General features: G+C 34.5%; 1 pseudogene; it reads left to right on the forward strand.

The window, feature by feature from the left end:
- Positions 1–8,809: 8,809 nt before the first annotated feature.
- On the forward strand, positions 8,810–8,907 carry LOC123860640 (U6 spliceosomal RNA; annotated as a pseudogene).
- Positions 8,908–16,774: the final 7,867 nt, after the last annotated feature.

Raw genomic sequence — 16,774 nt, forward strand, 5'->3', positions numbered from 1 at the left:
AAATTCAGTTAGCCAACATATCATTAGTTTCAGATGTAGAGTTCAGTATTTCATCAGTTGCATATACCATTATTTTATTTTAGATTAATTTAACTTTTTGGTTTTCCAGGTTCACAGCTGGAGAGGAATTTTGTCTTAGGATGAATCGTTTCTGAGTCTCACCCATATATGATTTAGATGTTATTTAGATGAGACATTGGATTTTAAACTTTAGAGTTAATGATGTAATGGGGTTTGGGGAAAGTAATTTATGAATTTACATATGAAAAGAACATGAATTTGGGGGGCTATGGGCAGAATGTTATAGACCAAATATTTACTTCTCCCCTAAATTCATGTGTTAAACATTACTTCTCCATTCCTCCTGATGTGATGATATTAGGAAATAGGGCCTTTAAGAGATAATTAGGGTTAGATGAGATAATGAGGGTGGAGGCTCATGAAGGAGATAGTACCCTTATAAAAGTTACCAGAGAAAAATAGCTTGCTTCCCCTCTCTGCCATGTAAAGACACAATAACTTGGTAGTCTGCAACCCAGAAGAAAATTTTCACCAGATTCGGACCAGCTGGCACCCAGATCTTGGAATCCCAGCTTCTGTAACAAGAAAAATAAATTTCTGTTGTTTAAAGCCACCCAGTCTATGGTGATTTGTTACAGAAGTCCAAACTGACTAAGACATTTATGTTATCACATTCCATTCTCACAATTAACATTATCTATATTTAAAAGATAGGAAGATTTACTTCAGAGATGTCATCTTAACGATATCCAGGTTTTAAGCTATTATATTTTGGAGTTAAGATTTGAATCTAAAGCAGTTTGTTCCAAGGCCAAACTATGCCTTGAGTTACTCTTCCTATACTCTCTTTATTAAATTATTGTGAAAAAAAAAAAAAGAGTACACACGCTTAGATTTCTGCTCAGGTTTTCATCATTAAAATATAAGTACTGTACATGCATGGTTATTGAAGTCCATGTGTTTTCAGAGCCCTAGAGAAAGAAATTACATGAAAAAAATATCTGAATTCTGTCCTCAAGAAGTTTATAATACAGTTAGAAATATAAGACAAAAACAAATATATAAGGCTCATATATTTCTTTTTTTTGAAAGGAACACTTAACATAAGATCTACCATCTCAGTAAATTTTTAAAATATATATACAGTATTCTTAACCATAAGTACTCTGCTGTATAGTATATTTCTAGGATTTATTCACCTTGTATAACTGAAACTTTGTAGCCTTTGGCTACTACCACCTTGTTTCCCTTTCTCTCAGACCTTGGCAACCACCATTCTACTGTCTGTTTCTATGAGTTTATTTTAGATTCTTCATATAAGTGCTATCATGTAGTATTTGTCCTTCTCTGTCTGGCTTATTTCACTGAACATAATGTCCTCTAGATTCATCCATATTGCTACAAATGCCAGGATTTTTTTTTCTTTGAAGGTTGAATATTGTTCCCTCATATATACATATCACATTTTCTTTATTGATTCATTTGTTGATGGACATTTCAGTTACTTTTATGTCTTGGCTACTGGGAAAATCATAAGAATGTGGGTATCACTTTAAAATCCTGATTTTAATCCCTTTGGATATATACCCAGGATTAACATTTCTGGATTATATGGTAGCTCTACTTTTAGTTTCTTGAGGAATTTGCACACTGTTTCCATAGTGGCTGCATGAATTCATATTCCCATCGACGTGTTCAAGGGTTCCCTTTTCTCTATATCCTGGCTAATGCTTTTTATTGGTCTTCAGTATAATAGCCTTCATAACAGGTATGAGGTGGTATCTCATTGTGGTTTTGATTTGCATTTTCCTGATATTTAGTGATGTTTATATATCTTTACATATGCCTATTAGCCATTTGGATGTTTTCTTTGGAGCTATGTCTATTCAAGTCCTTTGCCCCATTTTTAAATTGGGATATTGTTTTTAATTTTTAAATTTTATTATTACTATTATTATTATTATTACTGAGTTGTTTGAGTTTCTTACGTATTTTAGGTATTAAACCCCTATCAGATATATATTTTGCAAATACTTTCTCCCATTCCATAGGTGGCCTTTTCATTTTGTTGTGTATTTATTTTACTGTGCAGAATTTTTTTAGTTTGATGTAAGTCCCACTTGTTTATCTTTGCTTTTGTTGTTTGTGCTTTTGGTGTCATATCCAAAATAATTATTCTTAAGACTAATGACAAGAAGCTTTTCCCTATGTTTTCTTGTAGGAGTTTTATGGTTTCAGGTCTGACATTTAAGTCCTTAATTCATCTTGAGTTAATTTTGTGAGTGGTTTTAAGATGGGGATCCAATTAAAAGGGAAAAAAGATAGAGGTCCAATTTCATTCTTGTGCTTATTTTGGATTCCTCATATAAGTGCTATCATGGTATTTCATTCATTAAAGGATGATAAAAAAAAGTGGAAAAGCATAATAGGAAACAATCTCAAAAAATCTCAGCAAAATATATTTTAATTAAAATAAAGAAAGTATCAAGTTTACAGGGAGAAATCAAGGCAGTAATACTATAAACAAATGACAAATTAACATAACTAACAGTGGTGCATCTGACAGCATGTACCTCCTAATATGATGCATTGGAAATACAGAGTAACTGTTGTGGCATTGTAGCCAAATTTGTGTAACCTGGATTTAATCACAGGAAAAAATCACACAAATCCAAATTCAACAAAATAACTGGCTGATACTTTTCAAAAATGCAAAAGTCATAAAAGACAAAGACAGACTAAGAAATTATTTCAGAATAAAGTAAACCAAGACAATATGACGACTAAATTTGATGCTAGACCAGAAAGGTTCATTAGTAGTGCAGTTGTTAAAATCTGAATACATCCTATAGATTTGATAATACTATTGTGTCAGTGTTAACTTTTTAGTTACATATTTGTACTGTTGTTCTGTAATTAATTAACTTTTGAAAAATATAGTAGAAAAGTACACTGGAATTCTTCGAACCGATTTTGCAACATTTTCAATATTCATCTGAAAATTGTTTCAAAGATTCATTGACTAATCATCCGGGAAATGAAACTTAAAACACAATGAGATATCACCTTACAGCTGTCAGAATGGCTAACATAAAAAAAAATACAATAAATAACAAGTGTTGACTAGGATATGAAAGAAAGGAACCCTCATGCACTATTGGTGGGAATACAAACTGGTGCAGCCACTGTAGAAAACAGTATAGAGATTCCTCAAAAAGTTAAAAATAGAACTGCCTCATGATCCAGCAATTCCACTACTGGGTCGTTACCCAAAGGAAATGAAAATATTAATTCAAAAAGATATATGCACTTCTGTTTATTGCAACATTATTTACAATAGCCAAGATATGGAAGCAACCTAAGTGTCCGTCAATAAATGAATGGGTAAAGAAGATGTGGTATATATATACAATGGAGGATTACTCAGCCATAAAAATGAATGAAATCTTGACATTTGCAACAACATGGCTGGACCTAGAGGATATTATGCTAAGTGAAGTTAAGTTGGTCAGAGAAACAGAAATACTATGTGATTACATTCATATGTGGAATTTAAGAAATAAAACAAATGAACAAACAATGAAAAAAGGAGACAAACAAAAATACAGACAACAAACTGATAGTTGTCAGAGGGGAGGTGGGTGGAGGGAGATGGGTGAAATAGATAAAGGGGCTTAAGAGTACACTTATATAGATGAACATTGAGATAGAATTGTTGAATCATTTTATTGTACACCTGAAACTTGTATAACTATATGTTAATTGTATTTCATTAAAGAAGAAAATATAAACATTAAAAAACATTAAGAGAAAAATTAAGCCTAAAATAATAATACAGGCTGAGCTGTATTGTATCTGTTTTCTATACAGAAGAGAAAATAAGTATACAGAAGTCATTTTGAAAGTTTTCAAAATTGGGAGAAGATTTAGGAGGAACCTTGAATAGAGAAAATATGAGAGCTGTTTCTTTTTATATAAGGAATTATGTAAGTGGAAGCAGGACTATACACAGAATATTTGTTTTGGTGAGAATTTAGTTAGGATACAAATGTCATTCAAAGAGTAAATCATATTTTATGATGACAAATAAAGATGGCAGCAACCAAGTGACCACCTTAAACATTTTTAAATTTAATTAGATAAATTGCTTCTAATACTTGCTATGGTCGAAAGTAAATATATACGCTTTGCTATAAAACATGTTTTCATAAAAGATTAATATTTCTCATACTCAAAAAAAAATAAAATCCACAAGGGAGAGATGGCAAACAACATAGAAAACAAAAAGAAAAAAATAAACCTACTGCAAATAAATAATATAACTGCACTGAAGAAAGGGGTGGAGCAGAGTAACCTAGGTAACTTTTGATTTCATTTTAATTATAGTTTCTTATGAAAAATAAAATGCTAATTTCTATGACAGACTGAGTTAGAGATATATTATCAGGAATAACATTCACCTTACAAGTGTGTACAGTGAAGATGAACATAATCCTGAATTAGTGGTTTGAAGAACAGAATCTATGTTCCTTGTTTGCTTTACAGTAAATGACTCTGGCAAGTTTTTTGATGGATGTGAGTCTTTGCTTTCTCTTTTCTAAATATGATGAAGTAATAATAATACTGGATTTGGGAATATAACCAACTTAATATACATTCTTATATGTCATTGTAAACCTAGACTTTTATTGTTGCTGTTTTGAGTCTCTGTGACTTTATTTGAATATGAGGATGATTATTATTAATCAGAGGGAGATTTTTGTTTTTTAGACTCAAACAGAGTAAGTATGAGACTGTTTTTTAAGGTACAGAGCTTTAGGGGCACCTGGGTGGCTCAGTAGGTTGAGCTATGTACTCTTCGTGTTGGTTCAGGTCATGATCTCAAGGCTGTGAGATTGAGCCTCAAGTCCGGCTCCATACTCAGTGGGAGTCTGCTTGGGATTCTCTCTCCCTGTCCCTCTCTCTCTGCCCCTCTCCCATCCTCCACCCTCTACCCTCTGCTCACACACGTTCTCTCTCTCTCAAATAAATAAATATATTTTTAAAAACGGATGGAGTTTTATGCAAACAAACTCTATAGCAGTGGTTGTTTTTTGAGTAAGCCTCCTGATGACAGGAAGCATCTTATATTTTTTAACTCAGGTATTGGTCATGGTGCCTAGAGCATGATATGCATTCAGGTAATCACTGACTTCTATGATATATATTAGAACATGGATTTATGTATTTCAAAGTGTAGAAATCATGTGGTGCACACACTTTTTAGCTCTAGTGAATGGATTGCACGTTAAAAATTATTGTTAATACTTTACGGAGTTTGGTTATTCAGAAATTTTTTTTTGAGATTTTATTTATTTGTCAGAGAGAGAGAGAGCAAGAGTGAGAGAGCACACAAGCAGGGGGAGCGTCAAGCAGAGGGAGAAGTAGGCACCCCACTGAACAAGGAGCCTTATGCGGGACTCGATCCCAGAACCCTGGGATCATGACCTGAGCCGAAGGCAGACGTTTAACTGACTGAGCCACCCAGGCGTCCCTATTCAGAAAATTTTTAATGATTTTGCTCATAGCAGCAAGCCTCTGTGTACTTAAATCAGCAAATGTTGACACATCATAACACTAAAGTGAAATGGCATTAATGTGCTCTATTATACTCTATTGGATATAGGGCTTGTTGTGCTGTTATCCTACATTTAATTGTCAAAGTCACTCAAGTCTTAAAACTGAGTAGGGATTTATAAACAGAAGTTAAGTGAATATTCTTGTAACTTAAATTTACCATGCATAAGTATTGTTAAGCTTACATATAAATGTTTCTTTTTAGGGGTAATTCGAAAGGAAAATAGCATTTGTAACACATCTAAGCTACAAATCACTTTAGTTTTAGAAGAAAATAATAACTTTTTTGGGTAATTTATTTTTACTTATAAAATAATTGCATATACTGTAGATATATATGATGCTCTAGAGACAAAATATAGCTTTTTTTTCAGTGTTTTTTATTTGAGTGTGATTTGATATATGATAGACTTTTTTTCTGGGCTGGCTCATACTGAGTGAAACTGTATATGAATTATTCAACAATATATTTTTCAACATTCTTCTTATTCCACAATATGAGGAACAAGTTTTACTTCCTGCAACAAATAATAACTAGGTTTAATGTGCTTTCCTAGAAGAGTTTAGATACAGTTTTAACAAGTAAGTTTCCAACTTCTCTTTGAATAATCAAATGTTGCAGATAGAAATCATGTCTCTGGAGTGGAAACAATAACAATATTCAATATAATTGAGATTATTTGCCAATTTAGTGTTCTTCATTTTCCCTAACCTAGTAACATCTGTGCAAAAGTGAAATGGCAGCTGTCAGGTATCAGTGATGCATGGATTCATCAAATTACTAAATATGTCTTAAAATAATCATGGCATTATTTGATCTTTGTGTTCTTTGTAATTAGTGGTAAGTAAACTGCTATTAAAGAATTGGGCCCAAGAGCATTAGCAATATATGCAAAGTTATATATGCAAGTTTAGAATTTTCTGGATATTTGGATATAAGTCTGATTATTTTATTTTTTAAAAAAGATTTTATTTATTTATTTGACAGAGAGAGACACAGCGAGAGAGGGAACACAAGCAGGGGGAGTGGGGGAGAGAGAAGCAGACCTCCTGCAGAGCAGGGAGCCCGATGTGGGGCTCAATCCCAGGACCCCAGGACCATGACCTGAGCCGAAGGCAGACGCTTAACGACTGAGCCACCCATGATTAGTTATTTTAAATGATTTAATTTTAGTGTCTCCAGATATACAAAGTGAGCAAAATAACTGTTCCTAGGATTTCATATAAAATTCTTGGCTAGTATCAAAGCCTTCACATTAGTCCAGAAAGTCTTCACATTCTGCTGTTATTGGTTTGAGTTCATTAGTAATATACATTTATAAGACTTGTCAATTAAAAATATATCTGATTCCCGACACTGTACATCATTTTCAGATGAAATAAAAGTAATGTGAACCTTATGTATAATTCATTTAGAAAATATGTATTCTATTCTTACAGGAAATGACCAGCTTTGCTTTCACTTTTTAAGTAAAATATATACATGCACATTATTAAGCTAACCAAATGATGATTCTGAAAACAGAAAAGAATAAGTAAGAATAAGATAAAAAAAAGAGAGAAAAGTATATTGGGGTGCCTGGGTGCCTTAGTTTATTAAGCATCTGACTCTTGATTTCAGCTCAGGTCATGATCTCAGGGTCATAAGATGGAGCCCCATGTCAGGTGTTACACTCAGTGTGGAATCTGCTTGTCCCACTTCCCTCTGCTCCTCACCCCATTTGCGTGTCTTCTCCCCCTTTCTCTGTCTAAAATAAATAAATAACATCTTTTAAAAAAAAGAGAAGAGTATAGACAAGTTTTACTTGTAAAAGTTTATTAAAAGTCTTAAGTAACATATTAACTATTTGAAAGCAGTAGTATATTTAAAATCATAGCACTAGAATACCCAACTTTTACATCAACATGGATGGGACTGGAGGAGATTATGCTAAGTGAAATAAGTCAAGCAGAGAAAGTCAATTTTCATATAGTTTCACTTATTTGTGGAACATAAGGAATAGCACGGAGGACATTAGGAGATGGAAGGGAAAAATGAAAGGGGAGAAATCGGAGGGGGAGACGAACCATGACACACTGTGGAATCCGAGTAACAAACTGAGGGTTTTGGCGGGGGGAGGACGGGTTAGCCCAGTGATGGGTATTAAGGAGGGCACGTACTGCATGGAACACTGGATGTTATACAAAAACAATGAATCATGGATCACTACATCAAAAACTAATGATGTATTGTATTGTGACTAACATAACATAATGAAATAAAATTAAAAAACAAGAAAAACCCTAGACTTAGAAACTCCAATGGAAACCCTCGAGGGCCCCCTCCCTCTTTGGGAGCTTTATACTCTCACTCAATAAACTTTGCTTTGCTGCCCACCAAAATAAAGAAATTAAATAATTGATAAAATAAAATCATAGCACTATAATTGTATTACTGGGAATATAGAGGCCAAGATGTTAGAAAAAGGATACCCTAAAACAAAGTGGGTTAGCAGTGACAGATATTTATTTATCTTTCATATAATAGTCAAAAATAAGCATCTAGCTGATGCGATAATTTTGCCATCTTTAACATGTGGATTCCAAGGATGTTCCAATCGTAAGAGGAAAAGTCTAGAATAAAGGAAATGACCCAGAAGTTTTCACATGGCTTCTACTGACATATTTTGTCTTAAGCCACATGGGTAAAATGAGCTGCAAGGGAAATTAGAAAATGCTGTCTTCAGCTGAGGAGCCAAGATCCCTCTAGAGAGAGAAAGAGGAGAATGGACACCAAAGCAGAGGTAATAATCATACTGTTCTGGTGACCTCTGCCATTGCCCATTTGAGTGTACCCATTGTACTGTTCTTCCTGCAAAAAGAATATGCATTTCTTCTCCAAGGTAGAAAATCAACCATGCTATCAGTTATGGTATCTGGCTGACAGTGAAGGAACTCTGGGTTGATGCAAAGTCCTTTTTATTATGTCTTGTCAGGGTTCTATATAGCCTGGTATCATATTAACTGAAAGAAAAGTTGTTCTCCCTTCTCCACTTCCCACCACAGACATATTACATAATGTGGAATTGAAATAAGAAAATTATATTTCATCTATTCGGGGCATAAACAATGAAACTCCTATCAGTCAGTTGCCCCTTTCTAACACAGGGTAAGGTTTAAAAATCTCCTTCCCGTGCTCGCTTCGGCAGCACGTGTACTAAAATACAGAGAAGTTTAGCATGGCCCCTGGGCAAGGATGACATGCAAATTCGTGAAGCGTTCCATATTTTTGCCCCACATCAGGCTCCCTGCTCTGCAGGAAGCCTGCTTCTCCCTCTCCCAACTCCTCCTGCTTGTGTTCCCTCTCGCTGTGTCTCTCTCTGTCAAATAAATAAATAAAATCTTTAAAAATAAATAAATGAAATCTCCTTCCCCTGGTAATGGAATAAATTCCTTATTTAGCCTAGTTGACAGCCCGGTATTCAGCTCTATTTGAGTAAATTCTTTCTCATTGTTTTTCATGGCCCCAGCATTAATTTTGCATACATTAATTTTATCCCATTTGCTATTGTCATTCACAGCCCAAACTACAGAACTTTCATAGGCAGCTTCCTGATGGGACAAGTTTGGTGATATGAAGATTGCATAGGGGATTGAATTTATGTAGGCCAAATTTGTGATTTCTTTGAAACAAAATTCTCTCTAAAAATCTGCAAGATTCAGGAACTATTAATAAATTCTATGTGAAAATAATGCATGTAATGTTTTCTTTCCAGTAATTGTTCATAAAGTCATCAAATAATGTGGTAGCTTTAAAGCATGTACATATGTCTCTTGGAGAAACAGGGAAAAGTTAGTTATGTTTTCATAAGTCTTTAAAAATGCTATCTAAAATACTTAGTTTTCATGAAGGAAATTTCCTTTCCCTTGTGTACATATTAGAAAATCTCAGAAACTCTTCATCTGACAATAAATTAATTTCAGATGACTGGGATTGAAAAAGTCAACAGGATAGAAAGTAAACTAATTAGTTATACAAGAGTTAGATGGCTTAGTATTAGAATAATGATATATAACCTTTTTTACATTTAAGAGAATAAAATCCTTATCAGAAGAAAGGTGAAAAATTCACTAGGATTTCCACAACTCATAGAAAACTCTACCAATTCTTAGTAGAATTATCCTGTAACTCTATAATCATTCTGTAAGTTTTTAATAAACCAAACATATTTCTTATGTTGTCCAAAAATCATCAAATTTTTTATTGAGCTATGACATGTACTAAAAGTTGATAAAGATAGCATTGTTATTTGTGATGGTATTTTCAATTTTTATTGCCATTCCTAAAATTGTATTTAAAGGAAATTATGTTCATGTTTCTATATAGACAGAAATTGTGAAATAGTACATAAGCACACTAATTTGAGCAACCTTGAATTGGTTTCTATAAAAAGTGAAGCAGTAAAGAGTAGAGAATAAATTCTTATTCACTCTATTGAAATAAATCTCTCATAAGTGTATTTCAGTTAAGCTTCAGCAATAGGAAAAATAACCTGAAATGTAGCATTCAAGGAGATATAAGTAAGCTCTATTCTGAAAAATCTCTATTTCAGGATTAGTTAAAAACAGTAGAAATGGTTATGGATTTTATTAATGCTAGCACAAACCACTGATAAGAAGCCATTCAGTAGAATTGTTTGGCAAGAAGAGAATTATAAATCACAAATTAATCTTAATCAGGAATTATAAGAAAAGGAAATGAGGGTAAGAGGAACGTTAACTTTCAGTACAATGGCACATAAATTGGATGCATTCACTAACACATAAGAGAAAATTATTTGTAATGGTCGTATACTCTTTCTTTGTATTTAATGTTTGAGTTCCGTTTTCCATGCCCTGATGGGATTTTTCTTACAAATATTTCAGACAACATTGTTGTGTTACTTTATACAGTATTCCTAAATTTCTATGGTAAGTTTTAAAGCATAGATGGATTTTGAAGGGCGCCTGGGTGGCTCAGATGGTTAAGCGTCTGCCTTCGGCTCAGGTCATGATCCCAGGGTCCTGGGATCGAGTCCTGCATCGGGGTCCCTGCTCAGCGGGGAGCCTGCTTCTCCCTCTGCCTCTGCCTCTCTCTCTCTCTCTGACTCTCATGAATAAATAAATAAATAAACATTAAAAAATAACATAGATGGATTTTGAAATACTTTAAGAAAACAGGATAATATGTAAATAACAAGCATGAGCCATAAATCTGATTTGGGCTTTTTAATTTTAACTTTCTTTTAGTTTTTGTTCAATAATGGACAAAATTTGACTCATAAGAAGTTTAAAATAGTTGTAAGCAACATTGTCAATCTAGTAACATTTCAGCTATAACAGTAGCAACGATACATTCAACACCAACCAGAAATGTTCCTCCTTGGAAATTTAACTTTCCAGCCATATTTTAAGGATGTAGAAAAAAAGCATGTGTAGTATAGATCTCCCAAACTATATTTAAGTGTTTCCTACTTAAGCATTCTCTAATAAGAGAATGAGAAGAGTGAAGGCTGTCCTTTGTTACCACAACATAGATGGTTGGCACAGTGCAATGGTGGCATCTATTGGCATGTGGTGCATATAACATGAAATTGCTTGGATTTTTTCCCCCAAGTCTTGCTTTCCTAGAGCATGCCATGTCTAGATGCTGAGAATATATGTTTCAGTCAGCATTTTCAGTATGTGATGAACAAATTGAAAGCCAACACTAAAAAAAATCAAGAAGATTTTTATTTTTACTCAGTCATAAAGAAGGATGAGAAGGAAAAACAAAGTCAATATTTAGCTCATGACATTTCTGTGTTTGTCACCATGCTCCAAGCTTATTCAGATATGGCATACTAAAGTGTAACAAATGAAGGTCAGAAAGTCTATTATAGATGATAATAGATAGATAGATAGATAGATAGATAGATAGATAGATAGATAGATAGATAGATAGATAGATCAGATAGATATAACAAGCATTGAGCTACACAATAGAAAGTAAAAAGGAGATTATGGCCCTGGGAACTTTATAGCCTCGTCATAAAGGCATATTAAATAGAGGATCATAGAAATATGTAGTTACTCATGAGAATAAATTAAGAAAAATAATTGTATGAAGAAAAATAATTCAGGAAGATAATGTCAGGATAGTGTAGATGTACTAGAGATTACAGTATTCTATAAGCAATGTTCTAATCAAAGTAACCTTCTTCTATGCCTTTTATTTTGTGACAGAAATGGTTAATTGATTCATAATTTTTTCCACCTAGAAATTTAATTCAACAAATTACTGAACTTTGCAGTTAGCGCACTGCATTACAGCAGAGATACCTTATTGTGGTTACTTTGGTGTACTGAGAGCTACATGGAATGGCTACATTAAGGGCACTGTATCTCTGTGCATTCAACACCCCAAGGCTGAGTCAACTCAGGACAATGTCCCAATCTAAGAACTCTTGTCCTAAATGGAATCTGTTTCTTTCAAAGTACCTTTATTAACTTCATTTATATCTTTTTTCTAGAATCCAATAAGGCAATCTCTTAATCTACGAACACAGGGAGCCCTGCTGTATGCACTGCCAAACATGTCTCTTGAGGTACGTAAAAACAGAACTGTGTCACAGCTATGGTTGGTTGTGGGCATGTGTATTAATTTTTTTTTAATTCTGTGTATTATCATGTTTTGACATAAAAAAAGCAAAACCAAAAACAAAACACCTTTCACTTTAGGGAAAGACTGCCCCTCCCTGGCTACCCAATTAGCCAATTCTTATAGATAGGAAGGAACTCACAAAAAATGTCTTTGATATGCAGACTAACCAAAACAGAGCCATACTTCGTTCTGGCCTGTGTACCCCAGGAGGCACTATTCCCCTGTTTAATCATCCCAGAGCCATGTACTAATCAACTAGTGACCTAGAGCATGGAGCCTGCTCAAATTATTCGAACAAGCCAATCCTAAATTGTTTACCCTGCCCTGTCTTACCTTTCCTGTGTAAACCCTAATAAAGGCTCTGGCTTAAACCTATTGCTTCACTCTGTTTCTGCTTCCTGACCAAAACCTGGTTTCCTCCCGAGACCCTACAAAGTGAGCTGTGCCTCAGGTTTCTAGGGGAAATGTCATTAACACTGAAATTTTCTTTCAGTGCATTAACCTCTCCATGCCATCACTCAGTCACCTTTATAAATTAAGACCCAGACACAAAACAGCAAGTTTCAGAGAAAAAGACATAGAGAAAATCGGTTATTTGGCCCTTATATTGCATTAAATGAACTTAGTGAAATATGTCCTTGTATTACCAAAAAAAAAAACAAACAAACAAAAAAAAAAACACGGAACTTTGATTTTGCCAGAGAGCACTTTTTCTCACAAACAGAAAGCTTTGGACTATTATTGATATAGACGGATAAATTTACTTATTTGTACAAATACTGCAAATAATTCTGCCTGTTTGGAGACATTGAGATATGGAGCCTGGAGCATTCTTCCTGGTTATCAACAATCGTCAAGTTCCATACATAATTGCTCTATTTTCCTTCAATCCGAGTAAACACTACCCACTTCAATGCTGATAGAGCACAATGTATAAAAAGAAAACTTTATGCTACCCTATGATCAATGAAAAAGATTCCTGTTTTATCATTGTTAAAGTTTGCTATGAAAGTAAGAGGGCATAAAATTTTGAATAGCTATTAAGTAACTCAAAGGTTTTTGACAATCTTGATAAAAAAACATAGATGTTCCATGAAAACACAGAGTGTGCACAAATAATTTAGAATCTGGTTGACTGATTTCACCCAACCACTTCAAGACCTAGAGACCTACTGTACCCAGTTACTTTTAAATTTTTTTTGGAAAATCTATTGCTTTCTCTATGAAACTAAGAATACTTGGATCCAGAGTCATACTGGAACATATGTGAACTATTTCTTATCATCGGGGACCTAAGAAGAATAGTTTGAGGAGTGCTGGAGACAAAGGCCAGGTTGGAGCAGATTCAGAGGGAGTGTGAAGAGGTGAGTAGGAAACGGGTAGAGAGGATGGACAACTTTTTGGAAGGGCTTTACTCTAAAGTGGAGGTAGAGAGAATTAAGACATTTGTGCTTATTTTTAGATACTTGTACAAATCAGTTCAGACTTAATCATGGTACATGTCTTTATGCAAGAGTGTCTAAAGTATAATATAATATGTGGACCGGGGGTAGTTCAGCTTGGTCATATCATGGATGGACATCCTAATAGCAGCTACTACTAAGTGAGCAGTCAGCATGCAATAAGCACTCTTCTAAGTGCCTCACATACATAATCACGTTTTCAGCATATGCTTATGTGCATGAACACACACACACACACACACAAAGAATAGGAATATCATTATCTTATGTTTGTAGAAAGAAACCAAGCCATAGGCAAGTAAATGATTTGTCAAAGACTACAAAGATGCATAGTTGGAGAACAAAAGTCCAAATGGTACATTTTTGTTACCAAAATGGGTACCCATTCTATTATATAAAACTCTTTCTGCTTTGGGATTTGGAGGAGGAAAACCCAGAGACCAGGTTGAAGCACATTATATATAAGCCAAATGGCTTGCGATGAGTCTGTAAAGACGATGAGTGAGATTTTTTTGAAGCTTATATGCGCCTTGAAAGTGGCTTAAAAGTGACAGTGATACCTATGAAAGATTGGCACATGTGAAAGAGATTTTGACAGTGAAATGGCTAGAATACAGACTATTCCAATAGACCATAAAATAAAGGCATAAATATCATACTCATTGTATAATCACAGGCATAGAGAAGGGGGAATGAATTCTAGAAAATGAATCATCTGCCCTGAGACATGCGGGCATGGGGGAGAAAAAGTCCAATATTCAGTTCCAAATTATGAAACTTGGAGACTTAGTGAATATGTTATCAAGAGCAAAAACAGAGTTGCTTTGGGTAAAAAAAAATAGTGGGATTATCTTAAACATAGTTTCATAACATGGACAACTATTTTTAAAACATGAGAATGGAACTCAGGAGAGGGATCCTAATGGTAAATGCTGTTTTAGATGTCATCTGCCTAGAATTGATATACATTAAATTAATTCAGAAATATTTCATCACCTACTCTCCTTTGAGCACTGAGTTAGGTGTTGCAAGGATTGAAATAGAGATCTAATCTTCTCTCAGCAATTTTGCTGCAAAATAAAAAATATAAATACAGATAATTAAAATACATTGTGGTAATTGCTAAGAAGTCAAGGTAGATATTGTATTACCATACGTGAGAGGCCCTAATCTAGATTTGGAGATGGGTGCCAGGGAAAGCTTTCGGAGTATATAAAATTTTCATGAGAGAGATAAGAAAATGTGCAAAATATAGAAGTTTGGAAAACATCTGAAAATAATGGCAAGAGAATCAAAGAAGGAACAATTTCCTAGATATAGGACAAAGCAATATATAGACTTTTTTTTTTTTTTGGTAAGCCCTGTGAAATAGTGATTTAAGAGAAGATGTTTGATAATTTCCACATAAAGCTTTTAGATACAAAACTAGAAGAGTGCATGTGACTTATAACTGAGTAGCTCCTCTCAGACAGAGGGAAGGCAGCTCTCCGAACATAAATTAAAGAATACATGTCTGTTTAGGAACCAGAGACAGGAAACAAGGGCTAACACCTTCAAAAACAAAAAAGAAAGGTAAAGCATAATAGTGAGAGAAAAATGTAAAGGTTTTGGCATGAAGGCAGAGAAATCTCTTATACTGATCAAAATCTAACAGACCAAGATAAAGCCAGTCCCTAGACTCTGAACACTGAACCAGTGTAAACATAGAGAAGGGTTAGTGAACAGCAAGCATCCAACATCAGAAGGAATTTCAAATGTGTGTCATCCTGTTTTTGTTTTGTTTTCTTTCTGATGGCTCTTCAATTGCATAATTTTCCATTAGATTGGACAAAGACATCTGGTCCCTTTTCAATAGAGAGGAGTCACCTAAATAAGTGATCTGTTGTACAAATAATCTCCCTTTCCTCTTGCTTATGTCCATAGTTTCTCAGACTCAAACAAATGCTGATTTATAATGCTACAGTCTGCTTACAGTCAAAGGATCTATGTTTAGAACTGGAAAGAAACAATTTGTCAATCCTTGAGAGACCTCATGCTTGCTTTCAAGTATCATGCAGTGTTTGTCGTCTTATGACTAGCTTATTTCACTTAGCATAATGTCCTCCAGGTTCATTGATGTTGCAAGTGGCAGGATTTCCTCCTTTTATAAGGCTGAGTAATATTGTGTTGTATGCATATTGTATTCAGCTGTTGATGGATACTTTGGTAGTTTCCATATCTTGGCTATTGTGAATAGTGTTGCAATGCAAATATCTCTTTGAGATTCTGATATCAATGACCATTTGGCAATTCTATTTTCTTTCTTTCTTTTTTTAGGGGGGTGGAGGGGCAGAGGGAGAGAGGGAATCTTAAGCAGGCTCCACACCCAGCACATGAGCCTGACACCAGGCTCAATCTCACAACCTTGAGATCATGACCTGAGCTGAAATCATGAGTTGGACACTTAACCAAATAAGCTACCCAGGCACCCCTACAGTGATCCTCTTAAATGAAAAATATATCATACCAGTCTTCTCCAAATGTGCAATGCCTCCTCATCTCATTCAGAATAAAAGTGGAAGTTCTTATAATAGCAGATCTACAAGATGATAACCACTGCCCCTTCCTCATCTTTCTAATCTGACTCACGCATGGTCCGACTTCAGAGCCTTTTATTCACTGTCCTTTATGACAGGTGTACTCCTCACCCAAATTTCATTATCCTTCAGGCTCTTAGTTACATGTCATCTTCCCTGTGGGGCCAGCACACACACACACACACACACACACATATCCATTAGCTTTTACCACTTTATTGCCTTTCTTCCTTATGTACTAGTCACATCAACTATATCACTTGGTTAGCTTTTTTTTTGTCTTTCCTATAAAAAGTAAGTACTATATGGAAAAGGATTTTTGGTTTTGGTCATTGATATATCCCCAGTGCCAGAAGAATGTTGGACACATAGAAAGTACTCCATAAATTCTTATTGAATTATAAATGTTACATGAAATTGTATATATATATTAAATT

Source organism: Mirounga angustirostris, unplaced genomic scaffold (genome assembly GCF_029215605.1).
Source record: "Mirounga angustirostris isolate CCGP_5_RB_7025 unplaced genomic scaffold, mMirAng1.0.hap1 SCAF_4, whole genome shotgun sequence".
In the NCBI taxonomy this organism is placed as follows: domain Eukaryota; kingdom Metazoa; phylum Chordata; class Mammalia; order Carnivora; family Phocidae; genus Mirounga; species Mirounga angustirostris.